We start from the raw sequence: 22,343 nt of genomic DNA on the forward strand, positions 1-22,343 counted from the left end.
AATTTTCGATGCAAAACTGAGGCTTTTCCATCTCTTCAGGACAAGTGATATCTCTCTTCATACCTGCTCATAAAGAGCCTAGCATTCTGAAGAATGAACACATATAAATAAATATGTAGTTACAGTATAAAGTATATAAGCTATACTTTATAAATATAAGAAGTTACAGTAAAACATAAAATCAGACCCCACTGTTGTTCTTAAATCAGTGTCAATATTGCAAGGTTTTCCTTACTTCCCAATGAACCCTTTTGTTCACTAAAGTTTGGTTTAGAAATAACCATGTAGACCATTCAGTTTTAAATCCTAGATTGGGTTTCACTTCCCATTTGTTAATGCTAACTCCTGCTCCCCATCCCCAAACTCCACCAACTTTCTAAAGGAACAGTCTGCCGTTTTTGCCTTTCTGGTGTGGTAAATCCAGAGCACTAATGCTCAAAGAATTCTTAATGACTATTTATGTCTTAGGGAAACTATTGTTAAGATGCAATTTTTCAAGTCAGCAACATGTTGACTCTCAGCAGAGTGATACTGATCATTTTCGATGGGAATAACTGAGCTTGGTAATTCATCTACCCTACTTGACCTGACAAATCCTTTCATTATTTTAAAGCAGTAATTGAGATGCCAAACTCTGTGAGGGTGATGGTGACATAAGATGACAACACTAGTCCACTTCAACCAGTCCCCTAGTCTAAATCAATGAGGGATGCTATGGGCTCATCTCTCACTGATAGATAAGGCACAGGCTGTTTATCACCTGGGAAACTCCAAGAATCTTCTGCTTGGAATGAGATATTTATAGGAAGCCATCTTATTTATTGAGACATTCATTAACTTTAATTTCTCTTTTGGTCATTTTAAGGGGGGAACGGGGTGGGAAGGACACAGGAGCCAGCCGAAGAACGACCAGAGGATTCAAGTCACAGTTTCTCCTCTGCTGTCTCTTTCTCTGCCTAGTAAGTGAGAGATGACTAATTTACTTTCCACCTGATTTTTGAATTATCTTATTCACTCTGTATACTTTGCCAACTACTTCTGCTGGTGGCAGGGAGGTAGATCCTGGGCTACACATAATCCGACACTGATCATCCCCATATACCTCCTCATACAGAGGAGAATCAGGCATGTGGTTCTTCTGCTATGGACAGAATTACAATCTGAACACAGCAGAGAAGTAAAGGAGAGTTTACCAACAACCCCTTCCACCCCTCCAATGCTCTGACTGCATGGCTCAGTACAGGCTGTGACAGTCTGGTCCATAATAATGAACAGAGCTTGAGTCAGACTTGGTACAAGGGTCTAAAGATCCATTGTGTTAAAAACATTTTGACCTGTTCTGGTCCTTCTGATTTATATTCCAGTTGCATTTCCTGAAAAGTGCCTTGGCTCTAAAAAGGTTGAGAGGCACTGGTCTCGATCAAAGACACACCCAGACATATTTAACTCAGCCAACACTTGAGAAAGAGGTTTAAAGAACAAATGTGAAATAATACTACTTGCCAACATAAAGAGCACCTACTTCCCTGTCCTGACATCTTCTACAGCACCATATTCATCTGGGCATGAAATCTAGAGCCAGATCCTCAATTTGCATGAAACAGTATTGCTTTCACAAGTTTATACCCACTCAGAATCTAGCCCACACTTCTCTCCTGTTTTACAATACAGCCTTCTTTCGTATGTGAATATGAAAAGAGTAGCAGGAGATATTCTGCATATGAATCCTTAGTGATGAAATACTTATTTCACCAAAGAAACTAAAAGCCAGTGTTATTTGTAGCCAGAAACACCTTTAATTATAAGGCTCGTTTTACTTATTTCATGCTCAAAGAATGATACATTGGCTTCAAGCTAGTTTCATTTCCAAATCCCATTATACACTAGGAGCTAGACACAAAATGACATAAAATTATATTGGAGTGATTCTTGCTGAAACAGGAATTATGATCTTTGCAGAAATGCCATGCTAAGGAGAGTTGTGAGTGGGGAAAAAAATATGTGGTAGCAAGTCAAAGACTTATCTTTGCCTACAAAACCCAAAGAGCCAGATCTACACCTACTGTGAACTGTCATAGGTTAAGTGACGTCAATAGCTGGCCATGATTTTATTCCAATTGAGGATCTGAACCTAAAACTTAAAGTAAGTTATTGTAGGAAGCAAAACTGGGCTTAAATGATGTTACTAGATACTAAAGGAGGTTGTGTGCCTGGCTGTAGAGCCAGGGGGATATATAGATCCATCCACATACTATTCAATGACAGCTATAAGAGGTGACATACAGCTTTGTGATAAATACATTTTATCACATACCATTGACATACCGTACCATAGTAATGTTAACCATTACTTCATTTCCTCTTTACATTTATATATTCTATATAACTTATGGGTTTCTTACATAATACTCATTACTATCATAGAATCATAAAATCATAAAAAATTAGGGTTGGAAGGAACCTCAGGAGGTCATCTAGTCCAGCCCCCTGCTCAAAGCAGGACCATCCCCAACTACATCCTCCCAGACAAGGCTTTGTCTAGCTGGATCTTAAAAACCGCCAAAGATAGAGTCCATAACCTTTTTGGGTAGCCTGTTCCAGGGCTTCACTACCCTCCTTGTGAGAATGTTTTTCTTCATATTGAATTTAAACTTCCCTTGCTGAAACTTGAGACTATTAATCTTTGTTCTGTCGTCTGACAACACTGAAAAGTGTCTAGGTCCTACTCTTTGGAACCACCCATCAGGCAGCTGAAGGCTGCTAGTAAATCCCCTCTGAAGCCGTGTCCAGTTGAGCGCAGTCGTGTGTTATGTGGCACCGCAGACCCATCTGAGGTGTCACACACTGCACATTCAGGCATTTCCTGCATTTCTACCTTGCAGTGCAAGGTCGGTTTTTGACCCTGGGAGATCCTGGGGTCAAAAAAACCTGCGTAGAAAAAAAGCAGGGCATCACACGTGGCTGCAGCATGCACCACCCAAAACCTGAGCCTGGCCCACTGGAGCCATGCTCTGGCTGCTGGCTGGGGTCCAAGTTGCAGGTGCACCATGGCTGCAGCTTCCTCAGTCACCAGGAACCTGGGTAAGGCTGCTGGGGCCAGCACAGTTGCTGCCCCCAGTCTGCCCTACCCCACCCAGAGGGCATGTGGCATGGATGTTCCCAAGGGAAAAGGAGCAGCTTCTTGTCCCTGGGGAACAAAACATCCACACTCATTTGGATGTGGCCTCAGTCTTCTTTTTGCAGACTCAGACCCATTCCCTCAGCCTCGCCTCAAAAGTTATGTGCCCTAAACCCCTTACTATTTTTGTTGCCCTCCACTGAACTCTCTCCAATTTGTCCACATCCTTTCTGTACTGGGAGGACCAAAACTGGATGCAGTACTCCAGATGTGGCCTCACCAGTGTTGAACAGAGTGATAAAAATCACTTGCCTCACTGTGCTGGCAACAGTCCTATTAATGCCGCCCAGTATGCTGTTAGTCTTCTTTGCAACAAGGGCACACTGTTGGCTTATATTCAGCTTGTTGTCCGCTGTGAATTCCAGGTCCTTTTCTGCAGAGCTGCTTAGCCAGTTGGTCCCCAGCCTGGACCAGAGCATGGGATTGTTCCATCCTAAGTGCAGGACTTTGCACTGTACTTATTGAATTTCATTATATTTTTTTTGGTCCAATCCTCCAATTTGGTCATGTCTCTCTGAATCCTAGCCCTACCCTCCAGCATATCTACTACTTCCCTCAGCTTGGTATTATAAGAAAACTTGCTGAGGGTGCACTCTATCCCACATCCCAGGTCATTGATGATCCTACTGAAGTATCTAACGTTCTAATAGTCAGTCTTTGAGCAGCATCATACAACCACCAGTTTGGTGGTTGTGATTTTTTAAAAACAGAATAAAGGAATGTTACTGCAATTTTTCCAGGTAGCTGAATTTTCTTGTAAAATTACACCAAGCTAAATGCCAGGACAAACAATGTTTAATCCTGCATAAGTATAATGTCCAATCTTTCACAAACATTGGTGACTTGGAATAGGAAATACAGGCCATTGGAACCTCCCACTGGGACACACAACATTTATTTCTAGTCACATACGAGTAAAAATATGTTATCCCCCAAATCCCAGTGGAAGACGATGAGATTTGTGTCCAAAAGTGCTTTTGAAAATCACAGCATTAAATTGTGACATTCCAAAGGTATTTTAGATATGTCCACATCCTCAGAAGTGACAGATACAGAGCGGGGCTCCTACTTTTCCTTGCATTGAAGAAAAGAAAAAGCAGTATTGTCTGATTTCCACAAGATGGAAACTTGTGGAAGCTCCATCACACTGGAAATAAGATAACAGTGGGACCATCTGCATGACGTTGTTACTGCACCAGGGTTTAGTACTTCCTTTTGGAGGTAACCGCCCATGCTGCGCTGCACCAGTGGCACACGGGGAGATTTCCCTGCTACATTGCTGTAGTGGTGTGCTATAAGCAGGGAGCGTGCCGCCGTGGCAACATAGCCGGTGATTACATGTAAACTCACGTGATCACTACATCTCCGTAGCACTTCACAACATTGCTGTAGGTCGACATGTAGACGTGCCCACTAAGTCTCAATGATGCTCCTTTCACAATGCAAGAAGCAGAAACAAACTGCCCAGAACATGGGAAATGTAAGGTTACCAACAAAGCAGCACCCCTACCCATACACCCACCCCTCCCCAAAACGAAAAACTCTAAAAACCAGTTGGCTTTGACAAGCAGAAGCTTCCTTTGTCATCAAATGAAACAAATCTCCAAGAAAACAAGTAAACCTCCAGTATCCCAAAATTCTTTTGCTTTTCCAGAGAGGCCAGTTATAATAACACAAAGGAGCAAGTGACTTGTCCATGTCCTACAACAGCATTTTTCTAGGAGCAAGATCATCTATTTTTTACTAAGGCAACATTTTTAGCTCTAACTTTGTCAATCTAGATCCACAGGTACTTTAAATTAGTGTAGACCTTTCAACTTCAACGAACTCATGCATACCAATTGAGGACTTTGCTGTCTGTCTGCAAAGACCCACACTCACGCAACATGCCTGCAACTAACTAAAAAGTTCGCCCTTCAAACCTCGGAGATATGAACTTTCTCCTTTCCCCTAGTCAGAATAAAGTGATGAAGGCAACAATAATCCCCTACCCTAACTCACCCCCTCTAATGAACCATCTATTATTTCTGTTTTAAACCATGACCTGAGAGTATAGATTTCAGATTTCCCTCTCCCTGCCTTTATTACTGCTAGTGCTCTCCTAATTATAACAAAATAAATACATATTACTAAAATGTGCAATAAGCTTGCTATTTAAAAAAGGGATGGCACATGGGACTGGGTGAAGTGTCTTAAGATATGTACAGATGTTACATTTAGACTGACCTAACTAGGGTTAAGTCAATCTAAATGCCCATCTGTGCAGGCATTTGGGGGATTTAAATTGGGCCAAAAATGACAGGCCTGATCAAAGCTAGTTCACCTGAGTAGGTGAATGAAGATCCAGGGCATTCTTTGCACTCTAGCCTAGTAGATGTAAGCAAGAAAACCAACTACCAGCTGAAGTCTCAGAACTTGTTCTCTACTCAGGTCAATAAGCTCATCAAATCTGCAGATGGCATATCACCTACAGCATGGACCCCCCCATCAGTGGAGCAGGGAATATGTTGCACAAGAACTGCTGCACAAGAACTTCATCCCCAACGCCAGCTTCTGCCCCTTAGGATGACAGCTGCTCTGCAGGGTCTGGACTGCTCTTAACCATCTCAGAACGGGTATAGGACAGTTTAAGGGAAGCATGTACTCTTGGGGCCACTCCAATGATGCCGGCTGCAGCTGTGATACTCAAGTTCAGATAGCCAACAAAATCATCTATGAATACCTTTACAGCCTTCTTTGGGTACCTAGGTCTTATTGACATTGACCATTCTACCTGTTGCTGGCTTTCTGGCCTTCATGCTTACAACATACGAACGTGCCGACATTCGCTTCATCATCATCACCCTAGGAAAAAAATTGGGGCCACCTTGGTGGGGAGAGCACCGGGTAAGATGGAGCACACCTAGGTTCAAAGCTGTATTCCCCCTTGGGGGTAGAGTTTTTCTGCCCAACCCAGGGCCCTGATGACAAGACCATTCAGACTCTTTTTTTCCCTCTCTGTCTTCTGCTCACTCCATTCCAATGAAAACTTCTTTGCAACTAATAAGCAACAAAACATTTTGGCTTTGACTATCCAGCATATTTTGGCAAAATGAACATTTGCTGAAAATGTTCTGATCTCCTCTATTAAAAATGTATTCTTTTCTCCACCCAGAAACGTAAGGAAAGGATGCTTATAACAATGAATAATGAATGTAAGTAAGCAAAAGAGTTCCACGCCTGTAGAAGCAACATTGGGCTAGACTCCTTCCTGTAATTGTCTGCTGCTGCCATAATTCTGTCTTAAGTACAAATGACTGCATTGCTTTCAAAGAACTTGCCATAAATGCTATTTGCTGGGGGAAAAGATAAGTGCTAGCAGCTATAATTCAAAAGCAACAAAAGCTGCACACATTCCCTAGCAACACAACCGATGTGAAGAAAGACCTACATTTATTACAACAACAAATAGCTGGAATAGTTCAAATTGTCTATTTCTCTAAGCACAGAAGGAAGGAAAAAATATCCAGTGGCTTTTCAGTGAAACATACTCTAAAGAACGAAGGTAGGGAGTGCTTGTGTTTCTTGCTATGTCAGTCAGTTGGCGGGCAAGAGATTATTTAGCATCACACCTTTACAAGCTATGGGATACTTTAAAAACAAACACAAGTGGATTTGAAGCAATACCTCAGGAAAGAAGAGGTCAAAGTTTGGATGACAGTTAAGGTTGGAACCAGAGCTCACACACACAACCCCATTTTATATGCTTTTCTCGAATCAGTTACATTAAAATATGGAGCTGAACGTACTCAGAAGAGCAGGGGAGGGAGACCTAAAACAGGTGTTGGATTTGTATCATTGAGGATCTGAATTCTGCAGCTTCAGCCAAGCTGTATTATAAAAGTCTCCCACTACATCTATATCTATGGATTGGCAGATGTGGAATTTATTGGGCTCGGTGCCTGGCTGAAATTAAATCTTTGTCCTCTATAATACAGGAGGTCAGTCTAGATGATCTCTTAGAATTTATGAATCTGACTTCCAGCTCTGAATTCCAGAGTTCAATTAAACATGGTCTCCTGCACTCATCCATTTATATCCTGGAGCCGCACCTGAAGAAACAACCAGAAATGCCATGCTAAGGAGAGTTGTGAGTGGGGAAAAAAATATGTGGTAGCAAGTCAAAGACTTATCTTTGCCTACAAAACCCAAAGAGCCAGATCTACACCTACTGTGAACTGTCATAGGTTAAGTGACGTCAATAGCTGGCCATGATTTTATTCCAATTGAGGATCTGAACCTAAAACTTAAAGTAAGTTATTGTAGGAAGCAAAACTGGGCTTAAATGATGTTACTAGATACTAAAGGAGGTTGTGTGCCTGGCTGTAGAGCCAGGGGGATATATAGATCCATCCACATACTATTCAATGACAGCTATAAGAGGTGACATACAGCTTTGTGATAAATACATTTTATCACATACCATTGACATACCGTACCATAGTAATGTTAACCATTACTTCATTTCCTCTTTACATTTATATATTCTATATAACTTATGGGTTTCTTACATAATACTCATTACTATCATAGAATCATAAAATCATAAAAAATTAGGGTTGGAAGGAACCTCAGGAGGTCATCTAGTCCAGCCCCCTGCTCAAAGCAGGACCATCCCCAACTACATCCTCCCAGACAAGGCTTTGTCTAGCTGGATCTTAAAAACCGCCAAAGATAGAGTCCATAACCTTTTTGGGTAGCCTGTTCCAGGGCTTCACTACCCTCCTTGTGAGAATGTTTTTCTTCATATTGAATTTAAACTTCCCTTGCTGAAACTTGAGACTATTAATCTTTGTTCTGTCGTCTGACAACACTGAAAAGTGTCTAGGTCCTACTCTTTGGAACCACCCATCAGGCAGCTGAAGGCTGCTAGTAAATCCCCTCTGAAGCCGTGTCCAGTTGAGCGCAGTCGTGTGTTATGTGGCACCGCAGACCCATCTGAGGTGTCACACACTGCACATTCAGGCATTTCCTGCATTTCTACCTTGCAGTGCAAGGTCGGTTTTTGACCCTGGGAGATCCTGGGGTCAAAAAAACCTGCGTAGAAAAAAAGCAGGGCATCACACGTGGCTGCAGCATGCACCACCCAAAACCTGAGCCTGGCCCACTGGAGCCATGCTCTGGCTGCTGGCTGGGGTCCAAGTTGCAGGTGCACCATGGCTGCAGCTTCCTCAGTCACCAGGAACCTGGGTAAGGCTGCTGGGGCCAGCACAGTTGCTGCCCCCAGTCTGCCCTACCCCACCCAGAGGGCATGTGGCATGGATGTTCCCAAGGGAAAAGGAGCAGCTTCTTGTCCCTGGGGAACAAAACATCCACACTCATTTGGATGTGGCCTCAGTCTTCTTTTTGCAGACTCAGACCCATTCCCTCAGCCTCGCCTCAAAAGTTATGTGCCCTAAACCCCTTACTATTTTTGTTGCCCTCCACTGAACTCTCTCCAATTTGTCCACATCCTTTCTGTACTGGGAGGACCAAAACTGGATGCAGTACTCCAGATGTGGCCTCACCAGTGTTGAACAGAGTGATAAAAATCACTTGCCTCACTGTGCTGGCAACAGTCCTATTAATGCCGCCCAGTATGCTGTTAGTCTTCTTTGCAACAAGGGCACACTGTTGGCTTATATTCAGCTTGTTGTCCGCTGTGAATTCCAGGTCCTTTTCTGCAGAGCTGCTTAGCCAGTTGGTCCCCAGCCTGGACCAGAGCATGGGATTGTTCCATCCTAAGTGCAGGACTTTGCACTGTACTTATTGAATTTCATTATATTTTTTTTGGTCCAATCCTCCAATTTGGTCATGTCTCTCTGAATCCTAGCCCTACCCTCCAGCATATCTACTACTTCCCTCAGCTTGGTATTATAAGAAAACTTGCTGAGGGTGCACTCTATCCCACATCCCAGGTCATTGATGATCCTACTGAAGTATCTAACGTTCTAATAGTCAGTCTTTGAGCAGCATCATACAACCACCAGTTTGGTGGTTGTGATTTTTTAAAAACAGAATAAAGGAATGTTACTGCAATTTTTCCAGGTAGCTGAATTTTCTTGTAAAATTACACCAAGCTAAATGCCAGGACAAACAATGTTTAATCCTGCATAAGTATAATGTCCAATCTTTCACAAACATTGGTGACTTGGAATAGGAAATACAGGCCATTGGAACCTCCCACTGGGACACACAACATTTATTTCTAGTCACATACGAGTAAAAATATGTTATCCCCCAAATCCCAGTGGAAGACGATGAGATTTGTGTCCAAAAGTGCTTTTGAAAATCACAGCATTAAATTGTGACATTCCAAAGGTATTTTAGATATGTCCACATCCTCAGAAGTGACAGATACAGAGCGGGGCTCCTACTTTTCCTTGCATTGAAGAAAAGAAAAAGCAGTATTGTCTGATTTCCACAAGATGGAAACTTGTGGAAGCTCCATCACACTGGAAATAAGATAACAGTGGGACCATCTGCATGACGTTGTTACTGCACCAGGGTTTAGTACTTCCTTTTGGAGGTAACCGCCCATGCTGCGCTGCACCAGTGGCACACGGGGAGATTTCCCTGCTACATTGCTGTAGTGGTGTGCTATAAGCAGGGAGCGTGCCGCCGTGGCAACATAGCCGGTGATTACATGTAAACTCACGTGATCACTACATCTCCGTAGCACTTCACAACATTGCTGTAGGTCGACATGTAGACGTGCCCACTAAGTCTCAATGATGCTCCTTTCACAATGCAAGAAGCAGAAACAAACTGCCCAGAACATGGGAAATGTAAGGTTACCAACAAAGCAGCACCCCTACCCATACACCCACCCCTCCCCAAAACGAAAAACTCTAAAAACCAGTTGGCTTTGACAAGCAGAAGCTTCCTTTGTCATCAAATGAAACAAATCTCCAAGAAAACAAGTAAACCTCCAGTATCCCAAAATTCTTTTGCTTTTCCAGAGAGGCCAGTTATAATAACACAAAGGAGCAAGTGACTTGTCCATGTCCTACAACAGCATTTTTCTAGGAGCAAGATCATCTATTTTTTACTAAGGCAACATTTTTAGCTCTAACTTTGTCAATCTAGATCCACAGGTACTTTAAATTAGTGTAGACCTTTCAACTTCAACGAACTCATGCATACCAATTGAGGACTTTGCTGTCTGTCTGCAAAGACCCACACTCACGCAACATGCCTGCAACTAACTAAAAAGTTCGCCCTTCAAACCTCGGAGATATGAACTTTCTCCTTTCCCCTAGTCAGAATAAAGTGATGAAGGCAACAATAATCCCCTACCCTAACTCACCCCCTCTAATGAACCATCTATTATTTCTGTTTTAAACCATGACCTGAGAGTATAGATTTCAGATTTCCCTCTCCCTGCCTTTATTACTGCTAGTGCTCTCCTAATTATAACAAAATAAATACATATTACTAAAATGTGCAATAAGCTTGCTATTTAAAAAAGGGATGGCACATGGGACTGGGTGAAGTGTCTTAAGATATGTACAGATGTTACATTTAGACTGACCTAACTAGGGTTAAGTCAATCTAAATGCCCATCTGTGCAGGCATTTGGGGGATTTAAATTGGGCCAAAAATGACAGGCCTGATCAAAGCTAGTTCACCTGAGTAGGTGAATGAAGATCCAGGGCATTCTTTGCACTCTAGCCTAGTAGATGTAAGCAAGAAAACCAACTACCAGCTGAAGTCTCAGAACTTGTTCTCTACTCAGGTCAATAAGCTCATCAAATCTGCAGATGGCATATCACCTACAGCATGGACCCCCCCATCAGTGGAGCAGGGAATATGTTGCACAAGAACTGCTGCACAAGAACTTCATCCCCAACGCCAGCTTCTGCCCCTTAGGATGACAGCTGCTCTGCAGGGTCTGGACTGCTCTTAACCATCTCAGAACGGGTATAGGACAGTTTAAGGGAAGCATGTACTCTTGGGGCCACTCCAATGATGCCGGCTGCAGCTGTGATACTCAAGTTCAGATAGCCAACAAAATCATCTATGAATACCTTTACAGCCTTCTTTGGGTACCTAGGTCTTATTGACATTGACCATTCTACCTGTTGCTGGCTTTCTGGCCTTCATGCTTACAACATACGAACGTGCCGACATTCGCTTCATCATCATCACCCTAGGAAAAAAATTGGGGCCACCTTGGTGGGGAGAGCACCGGGTAAGATGGAGCACACCTAGGTTCAAAGCTGTATTCCCCCTTGGGGGTAGAGTTTTTCTGCCCAACCCAGGGCCCTGATGACAAGACCATTCAGACTCTTTTTTTCCCTCTCTGTCTTCTGCTCACTCCATTCCAATGAAAACTTCTTTGCAACTAATAAGCAACAAAACATTTTGGCTTTGACTATCCAGCATATTTTGGCAAAATGAACATTTGCTGAAAATGTTCTGATCTCCTCTATTAAAAATGTATTCTTTTCTCCACCCAGAAACGTAAGGAAAGGATGCTTATAACAATGAATAATGAATGTAAGTAAGCAAAAGAGTTCCACGCCTGTAGAAGCAACATTGGGCTAGACTCCTTCCTGTAATTGTCTGCTGCTGCCATAATTCTGTCTTAAGTACAAATGACTGCATTGCTTTCAAAGAACTTGCCATAAATGCTATTTGCTGGGGGAAAAGATAAGTGCTAGCAGCTATAATTCAAAAGCAACAAAAGCTGCACACATTCCCTAGCAACACAACCGATGTGAAGAAAGACCTACATTTATTACAACAACAAATAGCTGGAATAGTTCAAATTGTCTATTTCTCTAAGCACAGAAGGAAGGAAAAAATATCCAGTGGCTTTTCAGTGAAACATACTCTAAAGAACGAAGGTAGGGAGTGCTTGTGTTTCTTGCTATGTCAGTCAGTTGGCGGGCAAGAGATTATTTAGCATCACACCTTTACAAGCTATGGGATACTTTAAAAACAAACACAAGTGGATTTGAAGCAATACCTCAGGAAAGAAGAGGTCAAAGTTTGGATGACAGTTAAGGTTGGAACCAGAGCTCACACACACAACCCCATTTTATATGCTTTTCTCGAATCAGTTACATTAAAATATGGAGCTGAACGTACTCAGAAGAGCAGGGGAGGGAGACCTAAAACAGGTGTTGGATTTGTATCATTGAGGATCTGAATTCTGCAGCTTCAGCCAAGCTGTATTATAAAAGTCTCCCACTACATCTATATCTATGGATTGGCAGATGTGGAATTTATTGGGCTCGGTGCCTGGCTGAAATTAAATCTTTGTCCTCTATAATACAGGAGGTCAGTCTAGATGATCTCTTAGAATTTATGAATCTGACTTCCAGCTCTGAATTCCAGAGTTCAATTAAACATGGTCTCCTGCACTCATCCATTTATATCCTGGAGCCGCACCTGAAGAAACAACCTAATTAAGGCCCAAATTCATCAAAGCGTTTAATCATGTGCTTAAGTTCCACTGAAGTTAATGGACTTAAGCAATTGTTTTGCAGAGTTGAAACCTAAAAGAAAACCCTAATCCCTTTAGAAAAGTTCAGTGGACTGAATATGAATGAACTCAATAGAAGTTTAATTGGGTTCTATCACATTTACTCATATATATATATATAAATAAATTGAACACAGGAATCATTTCTATAGACTTTGGAAACTTCCTATAGAAATATATCTACTACAAGAGACCTAATTTGGCACACAAACTCTTATGTTGAAATTCAATTTTCTGTATTTTGGCAAATCAAAAGATCATGTTGGCTTGGGTTAGCAACAATTAAAGTGGTGAATGAAATGGCAGTTAGGAGGCAAAAGGATTACGAACATGAAGACAAGGGCTGAACAAGCAGTGAGGACAATTTTCCATGGTTGTTTGTTCAACCCTAAATACAAATCTCAGCTTCCCATTGCAATTTTCATAGGCTTAGGAACATTAACTCCAACATCGAGCCATACTGCAAACCTAGGCAGCTATTTTTTCTGCCTAAATTCTCATCCTATCTGTAACTGAATAAAGTGCTTCTCACATCCTACCCAACAAAATTAGTTAGAAGTACTGTGCTCTGTTAAATACCTGTCACACTGCATCCCCAAGGAAAAAGATTTTTCTCAACCCATTCAATTCATCTAGGTTGTTACGCATAGGCTTAAGCTTAAGCATCTGGGTTTTTCCACTGAAGTATTGGGGAGTGCTTATGTACCTTGCTGAAATGGGATCTTAAGCACATATGCTTGGGTATTTGGGGGCCAAATCATTACTCGATGGACAGAGCTGTATCAATATAAATGGAGTTGTGCTGATCCAGACCCAGAGCTTTCAGATATATTGGACAGCTTCAGAATTCTGTTCCCCGCATTGCTATGACTGAAATATAACATTGCTACTTTATTCATCATTACAAATAACCTGTTTCTATTCTGACCTTATATTTTATACCCATTTCACATCTCATCCTTAAAAGTTTACCTTGCTCTTTCTCCCTCATACGCATTTCCAAAAGCTATTTTATTCAGATGGCGTTATTTAAAGCAGACCTGTATTTTGCCACACTGTAACTCACTGACACTAGTCCAACAGATGGCAAAAGAATGTTTTATTTAATTTAAAGCATATGGCATCCTAAAAAAGATTCTCGCATCCACCACTGAAGGTCAAACAAACTCACACTCACAGCAGCTCCTCAAAAATCATACTCGTCATTGTCATAAAATAGCAAAATTAAATGGTTCACTAAAAATGTGACTGTGAAATCAAGTTGATTGAAGCTTTGTTACGCTGTCTGATAGCAGGGCCATACTGTCAGTGTTAGCAAGGAATTCTATAGGCGTGAGTAGGAGTTGTTCCTCACGTGAAAGAAAACCCTGCACATATGTCAACTATATGCACATTTTTACACAGAAGATGGACTATCTCCTTAGATGGCAGTGTCATCTCATTGATGTCAGTGAAATACTTGCTGATTTCCACCAAGTCAAAATTGACCCACTTCTGGCAGAAAGCTATCATGCCTTCCTAGGTTTGCCTTCAACCTTTTTTTTCTAATGTCCAGCTCTCACCTTTGCTTTGGTTTTCCCCTCTGTCTAACAGCATTTTCAAAGGATTCTAGGATTTGTCTACACTTTGCTGTGAATGTCTGGTTGTAGCAGATGCTAGAACAGCTGTGCTAGCTTAAGCTGGTTAGCATGGGTACCAGTAGCAGTGAAGAGGCAATTTAATGCACATTAGCACATGTTAGGAACCAGACTACAAGCCCAGGGACACATGAGGGGTTGTAGTCTGGTTGCTAACACATGCTAATTAGGGCTGTACGAAATTTCACCGAGCATTTCACTTCAGAGCTGTTTCGACGTGTTTCGAGTTTGAAACAGTGACATCAAAATGAAAGAAAAAGCTTCGAAACAGCTTCAAAATAAAGTGAGGGCACTGAAAATGTTTCAAAAGTTTCAAAACATTTTGAGTTTCAAAGCCGCCTGGTGGCGGGAGGCAGGGGAGAGCCAGGGCTACACTCTGAGCGGCTCCGCCAGTTCAGCCCAGTGGTGGGAGGTGGGGGAAGGCCAGGGCTGTGCTCTGACTGGCTCTGCCAGCCCCATGTTGCTCAGCCTGGTGGCAGGAGGCAGGGAAGGACCAGGGCTGCGCTTCAGGTGGCTCCGCCAACCCCACAGAGCTCAACCTGGCCTCCCAGCACTGCCAGACTTCTCCCAGGGGTACAGGCCCCCAAATCTGCACATGGGATGACAGGAGGCTGCTGCTGCTGCCTGGGGCCAGCAGCAAAGGCAATCTTCCTGGTGCTGGGCATGGGCTGTGCCCAGCATCGGTCCCAGGCAGCAGCAGCCTCTTCTCATCTGGCATGCAGACCTGGGGGCCCACACCCCTGGGAGAAGTCCAGCACAGCCCCACAGCCCTCTCAGGGCTGTGGGCCCCCAGATCTGTGTGCCGGATGACAGAAAGCTGCCACTGCCGGTGAGTGTCATGAGTTTTGCTTTAAACAGTTTGAGGTACAGTTTCCCATAAACTTCTGCACCCATCTCCTTGAAACATGGCAGGCTTCATGTCCTCAGAAGGGGCTACCATTCCTGCAATTTTCACCTGAATCAGGCAAGAAATGATAAGGTTCTAGGCATTGTCATGATTCCCCACGATAGCCGAAACATTGAAATGCATCGAAACAGCGAAACAGTTTGGATGAAACGAAACGGAACAGCGCTTCAAAACGAAATGAAATGAAACACTGTCCCATCAAAACAGTGAAACAGACATCAAAATGAAATGGTGCTGTTTTGCACAGCTCTAATGCTAATGTGTGTGCTGTTCTGTCCTCACTCCTATGGCCCAGGCTAGCCAAATAAAGCTAGCCAGCAACGCTATGCTAACACATGCTACAATCGCATTTTCATTTCCCTGTGTAGACATACTCCTCTGCTATACCTAGGCTGCTGTTTATGCAAACACATGATTTTACGTGATTTTAAACTACTCCTAGCAGTGTAATTTTTAACCACCCAAATAGAAACCCTGTTCCTTGGATAGATATTGCAGCTCTGAGTTCTGGACCGCTGCAGCTGTGCTGCTAACATTATCCCTGCTAGGTAGTTTAAAGATGACTACAAAAGCTGCTGTTCCTGCTGTGCAAACCACTAGTCAGAAAAAAGGAGTCAGATTCTCAGATATTTTCTTTCTTTCTTAGATAGATAGATCTCATATATATAATTCCTATATGCTGAGGAGATGAGCAAAAAAACAGACTTCTTACATATGCATATGTATATATATGTACAAAGTCTGTTTTTCTGCTCATCCCCAGCTGACTTTCTGTCTACGGCAGCGGGGCTGGACTCGATGATCTTGCGAGGTCCCTTCCAGCCCTTAATGTCTATGAATCTATGAATATAGGAACCCAACTGACATGGAAAATAGAGAATTCTAAAATGGCAGAGCACTACATTGTTCTATGCCATCGGCACTCAAACTTCCAGTCCTGTGAACTGGAAGTGTCCTTGTTGGGTGAAAGCCTTTTTAAGGTTGGTGAGGTGGCAATCCCGAGTGTTCTCTTCAGTACAAATGCGGTGGTATCTGAGGGCTTGGCTGTATATCACAGCTTTTTTGGTGTGTTTAGGGTGATTGCTGGTTCTGTGCAGATACGTATGTTGGTCTGTGTGTTTCTTGTATAACGTGATCTCTATTTTGTCATTCTGGATACTGATCATCATGTCTAAAAAGATGTTGGTGCTGGAGTATTCTAGAGAAAGTTGGCTTTCACCCAACAAGGACACTCCTCCAGAGAGATAAATTGCATGTTTGAAAGAGCCACCCAGGTACCATGTGAAGAACTGCTGCAGTACAGAAGAATAACCCCCACAAATCGCACACCGCTAGTTATGACATATCACCCCTCTCTGGAACCCGTACTGAAAATCCTCAAACAACTGCAACCCATACTAGAAAGAGACCCTATTAAAGAGATCTTCCCAGAACCACCCATCCTAGCTTTCAAACAAGCACCAAACCTCACTAACCTCATCACCAGAAGCAAACTTCCTCAGGCCCAGAACACACCAAATGGATCCAGACCCTACCATGACAAGAAATGCAAAACCTGCCAACACATCTCCACCACCCCCACTATTACTACACCCAACAACAGAGCCATCAGCATTCCCGGATCATACAGCTGCACCTCCAGAAATGTAATACATCTCATCCAATGCACCAAATGCCCTGATGGAAAATACGTAGGAGAGACTAAACAACAACTGCGCACCAGAATGAATGCACACCGGAAATCTATCAAAGACAGGAATACCCAGTTACCTATGGGGGCACATTTCTCACAAGAAAACCACTCTCTCTCCAACCTCTCAGTCCTGATCCTCAAAGGGAATTTACAGAATACCTTTCACAGGCAAGCCTATGAACTTCACTTCAACCACCTCCTGGATACTAAAAATCATGAACTAAATATAGACATTGGATTTATGACACATTATAACCTGCCTGACATCTGACTCCCCAGGTATCTCTCCACTATTCATCCCCCTTCTCTCTCTCTCTCCCCGCCCAGCCTGTCTCTCACCCATTGACTCCTCAATCTATGTTTTCACTGACTGCCCATCTTGTATGCATACCAGCCCAGCCTGGCTTCTTTACTTTTCATTACATCCAGGAAGAGCACACACCAACTGCTGAAACTTCCTTAGCCTGACAAAGGGTTTTTGAACCCGAAAGCTTGCTTAACAATTGTTTTCCAACTATTTAAGTTGGCCTAATAAAAGATATCAGATTCACCCAAAGAACCTTGTCTGCCTATGTCCTTAGACCAACACAGCTACAACCTACACCCCTAGATCCAGTAATGCACTTGAGTGACCTAGAGCATTATCTAGCCTGAGGGGCTCCCCACAAGTCCAGAAATTTGGCAGAAGGGGATCATCAATTAACGTTTCCACCACTCCCCCACCATCAAATTTCCAGACCCCTGGGGAGCCCCACAGCCTAGATGACAGCTCCACAGATCAGATCTGGTCTGTGAGTTGGAGGTTGATCACCCCTGCTCTACACCACCACTCTGCTGTCCTCTCATGCACAGAGCATGGGCAGAAGAAGTAGGAAACTGTTCTGAGACTTCTTGAAACTACACAGAAAAGGCCCTTAGATGGAATCAGAGAGAGGGATATAAATGGCTCTTCTTTCCCCCTAATTCACCCAGTGTTCTTTGGTCACATCCTGCCCTTAATCTGTGAAGTTTTTGAATAATTATCAGAAGATGCACCACCTTTTTTGACTGTTGTAAGGTGTAGTACTTCTCTGAATTCATAAAAATCTTCAAATTATACAGCAGCTTGGAAACCACTTTTCCCCTCTATCTCTGAAATGATCTGTGTCATTCTCTTTCAGCCTGTAAAACAGCTAATATTCCTCTCCATGAGTGGAGTTAAGGTTACCTATAATACTAGTCTATTTACAATAAGAAGCAATTCTGGTAAGAGGTTTTTGTATCTCATCCTTGGGATAAAGAGATTTAAAAAAAATACTTAGAGGATCTTTTCCAAGGACAGTGTTTCAAACCTGAAGCAATTTGGCCATTACATATGTTTGGTTCAGAGGGACTTAGGATTCACCCAATTCAGTAAAGGATATTGACTCATTTAAATCACAGAATTCCACAGTTTAAAATGAAGCTATAGGCTGGTCTTGTATGTCCAAGAGAGAACATCCTACCAAAGGGACATTAGAAATATAATCAATAATTTCTGTTTTTCTATCTTGTGCATTAAATGTATTTGGAAATATATTCTCTAATTTTAGCTGCCATGAAAAATGCTGTGATAACTAAAACTTTCAGAATTGTTCCTTACTTTGTCTTTTTTACTATAACAAATTTATCTGTAAAGTGCACAGTGTCACACAATTAAACATGGCCATTGTGAACAGTGATGAATCATTATCAAATGTAGTACGTAGACAATCACAACCAACACAATATTAAATAGTTTAAGGGAACAAGAGCATAACAAAACACAACAGAGGATGTAAATGTTTATTGCCAAGTAAGGTATGTCCACATTTGTATTTAGCACTGACCTTGAAATTGCCCTCAATCAGCCAATGCCACATAAGCCAACATTCCTTATGTACTAAGTTTTTGTGTAAGGCTATAAGGTATATTTGCATTGTGCTTCTGAACTGGGGAACAGATCCCTTCAAGAATGGGGCTGCAGATAATTTCTCACTCTTGTCAGACTTCTAGAGGAGGGAGGGGGGTGCAGAAAAGTCAGAAGTCAAAAACTGGTGATTGTGGGATTGCTATTGATGAATTTCCTGTGCTCAAGGCCCATATGCCCAAGTAAATCCCAAATATGCTGCAGAAAGATGTGGGCAAACCTGCAGCCAGGTGAGCAACACTAGGGCTGACCCCAGATGGTTGGCTTTAGGGTAACTGTGTCAAAGCAGCTGGGGCAAATGGAAAAGAATCACCGCTCGCACCCCTCCCCTTAACTGTGGGGTGTCAGGATTCCCTTGAGAGTGGAGCATGTTACGTGAGGTCATCCTCGCACTTCCAACCACATGGACTGAGTCACCTTGGACAGACATTGGAGTCACCTTGGACCCTGGGAAGGGAAGGGCTGTCCGGGGAAGCAAGTTTTCCGACTTGGAGGCAGGGCCTGGGGAAAACCCTGGCCCTGATTGAAAAAAGCTAGTCAGTGACTCATGAGCTGGTGACTTCTTCAGCAGGGACAGCACACTCCAGCTGCTCAATGGACATGGATACTGATTGGACCAGAGAGCCAGTCAGGAAATACAAGGAGACCCAGAACTGAGGTACAACCAGGAACAGAAGGCAGAGGGACGTGACGTTCAGACTGGTGAGAGGTAGTCGAGCTGCTCCCCATTTCTTATACAAAACAGATAATTAGAGATCCCAGGGGCAAAGCCTAGTGCCTTCAGTTAGGAGCCCAGGCACAGAGAAGACTGTTTCCTGATGGTGTATGAATGAATACTGTTGCAAGGGTTTAAGACTATAATGAATACAAGGAGGTTTGAGGTGGGAGTGTAAGGGTTGGAGGAGCTCCCATTCCAGCTCTTAAGGTCCAATATCCAAACCAGATTGTTGCAACCAGAGAAAGGGTCGGCAGCGATAGCTGTGTTCCAACCTGTAGGTTAGGACTGTTCCTATACCGAACAAGTCCTCCCATTCTTTTCCAACTAAGTCATGGCAGGAGAGATATAGTGAGGATGGGAATGCTCTAATTATGAGGAAGAGCACACAGGGGCCATCCCTATTTGGGTCGCTGTTGGCATGTGTCACCGAGATGCTCATACCCTTTTAGGAATGAAGTGGTAACTCGGTGACAGTAACTTTAAGGTGAACCCCAACTGTTAGTGTAGAGACAGCCTACAATTGATAAGATATGGTCAACCAAATGCCCTAAACTAGTTTATAACTCTCAGTTGTCAGGTTTAAGTAGTGATTGATGCTTTGAATGCAAACAGTCTGAAAGGGACATGCTTTAATACAGGGTTGTCCACCTCAGACAGGGCAATGCCAGGGTCTGCATGTGGAACAGCTATAGAGCCCCTAGGCTGCACAGCATACCAGAGGCATGCTGTCAGGGTGGCCCCCTGAGGATTCTCCCTCCATTGCTACACGAGCCCCCTACCCCTTGGGCTGTGCTAGCAGCATGTAGTCCCCCTCCTCAGTGGATGCCCAGGAGGCACATACCACTGCCCCCTCCACACAGTAGTAGGCAGCTAAGGCCCACAAGCCTCATGTTAACCATTTACAGGCTGTGTGCAGCCCACAAGCTAATGCTGACCCTTTGCAGGCCACATGTGACCCATGAGCTGCCAGTTGGACAGACCTGCTTTAAAACACCATTTAAGGTTCCAGTTTAGAACAGGATTTGAGTACACTGAGGTAGATGTGTGGGAACAGAACCTTCTCCACCATACTGTCCCTTCTTCAAGTTGATGAGACTTCCTTTTTGGAGTTCATTCTGACATTTCCAGTATCTCTCTTAAATCTATCTCTATTCAAGGCAGCATTTAAATAAATGCTTCAAGTCAAGAGCTCTCCTGAAAGGAGCTGCTTTCCTGAGTGTCTTAGAGTGCATCTATACATCGCCCTACAGCAACATAGCAACACACTACGTTGCTGTATGGTGTGCTACAGCGACGTAGGAGTCACAGGCCTCTACATGTGATCTCCAGCCATGTCACCATAGCAGCATGCTCCCCAGCTATAATGCACCGCTACACAGACATAGCAGTGAAATCTACCCTTGCGTCCTGGCACATGGTGCAGTAACTGCCCATACTGCACCATGCTTTAGTACTTCCAAAAAGAAGTACTAAAGCATGGCGCCATAGCAACATCACCATACAGCGTAGACACACGCTTAATGTAGATAGACATGGGCAATGGTGAATATTCAGAAAGGGGGATTTTCCTGGGCTAGATTGTCAGCTAATGTTGCATTTACAGTATTATAAAATTGATTTTGTGACTGTGTTTAGAAATGGCTATTTATGCCGCCCAATTTGTGGCCACAAATGTCTGCACACAGTTAAACACCCCAGGAGGCCTCATTTACATCCTACACTTCTGCCTAATGAAGGAAGTGGCAAAGCTCCCATTGGCCTCCACTGCATAGAAATCTAACCTTTGAAACCATTACCCGGAGACATGTAAGATTGACATAGGAGCAGTTCACCATATGAAAAAACTGATGGATGTATCACTCCCAAGCATAGTAGCTCAGGTTTGGCTACTGTAATTCCCAGTAAGATAACCAAAGGCAGAAAAAATAGTTGATATATTGAACTGGCCTGGATATAATAGTCTTGGTTTAGAATTTTCCACGTGTCATTTTCTATAGGGGTGTAATTAGGAGATGCTCTCAAAGGCACTGCTCCGCATTTATGTATCTTCTCTCCAAGAATGACCTTTGATTTCTTGATTTTTGCCTGCTTAGACACATTTGGAAACTCATTTTGCAAACTGAATTAATTTTCATTTGCAGTTTACCATTCATATTCAGATTTATTGCAGACTTAACTTCCTTTATGAAGATCAGCTTGTAAAGGAAAAACTTCTTAAAGTTTAAATCTTGCCGCGTAATGTCTGTGAAATGTGTATAATGGTTGTTCTTTTTAGAAGACCGCAGCTAGGCAAAAATAAATACATAAAAGCATGAGAATATACAGCAATTCAAAATGTTACTTTCCCTTTGGAGAATCTAATTTTAGTTCCTAAAAGAACATGAGAGAACTAATACTAATGTTTTCATTACACAAAACCAAAGCACTATTCAGAGTAACCCTGGCTTGTCACTTAAAACTCAATTGCTCCAATAAAATCAATTTAAGAGAGCAAAACCTAGTAGAAAAATGGAAGTAGAGGAAAGGTGATGTACTATGCCCCCCTTACAAGTTGATCTCACAAGGATTCACTGCCTATAGTTCCACTGATATGGGGATGTGAGGGCTGGCCCCATAGCATCCTCCCTCCTCAGAGGTGAAAACTTCCATTTAGAAGGCCAGCATGAAGGTCAACTTCCATTTATGTTTTCAGCAAATTCCTTCATCGCATGGTGGTGTCTATATCCCTTTGGGTATAGACACCAGGGTGAGGTGATTAGAGGAACGGTGTAA

This window comes from Alligator sinensis, unplaced genomic scaffold (genome assembly GCF_000455745.1).
Source record: "Alligator sinensis unplaced genomic scaffold, ASM45574v1 scaffold1598_1, whole genome shotgun sequence".
Classification (NCBI taxonomy): Eukaryota; Metazoa; Chordata; order Crocodylia; family Alligatoridae; genus Alligator; species Alligator sinensis.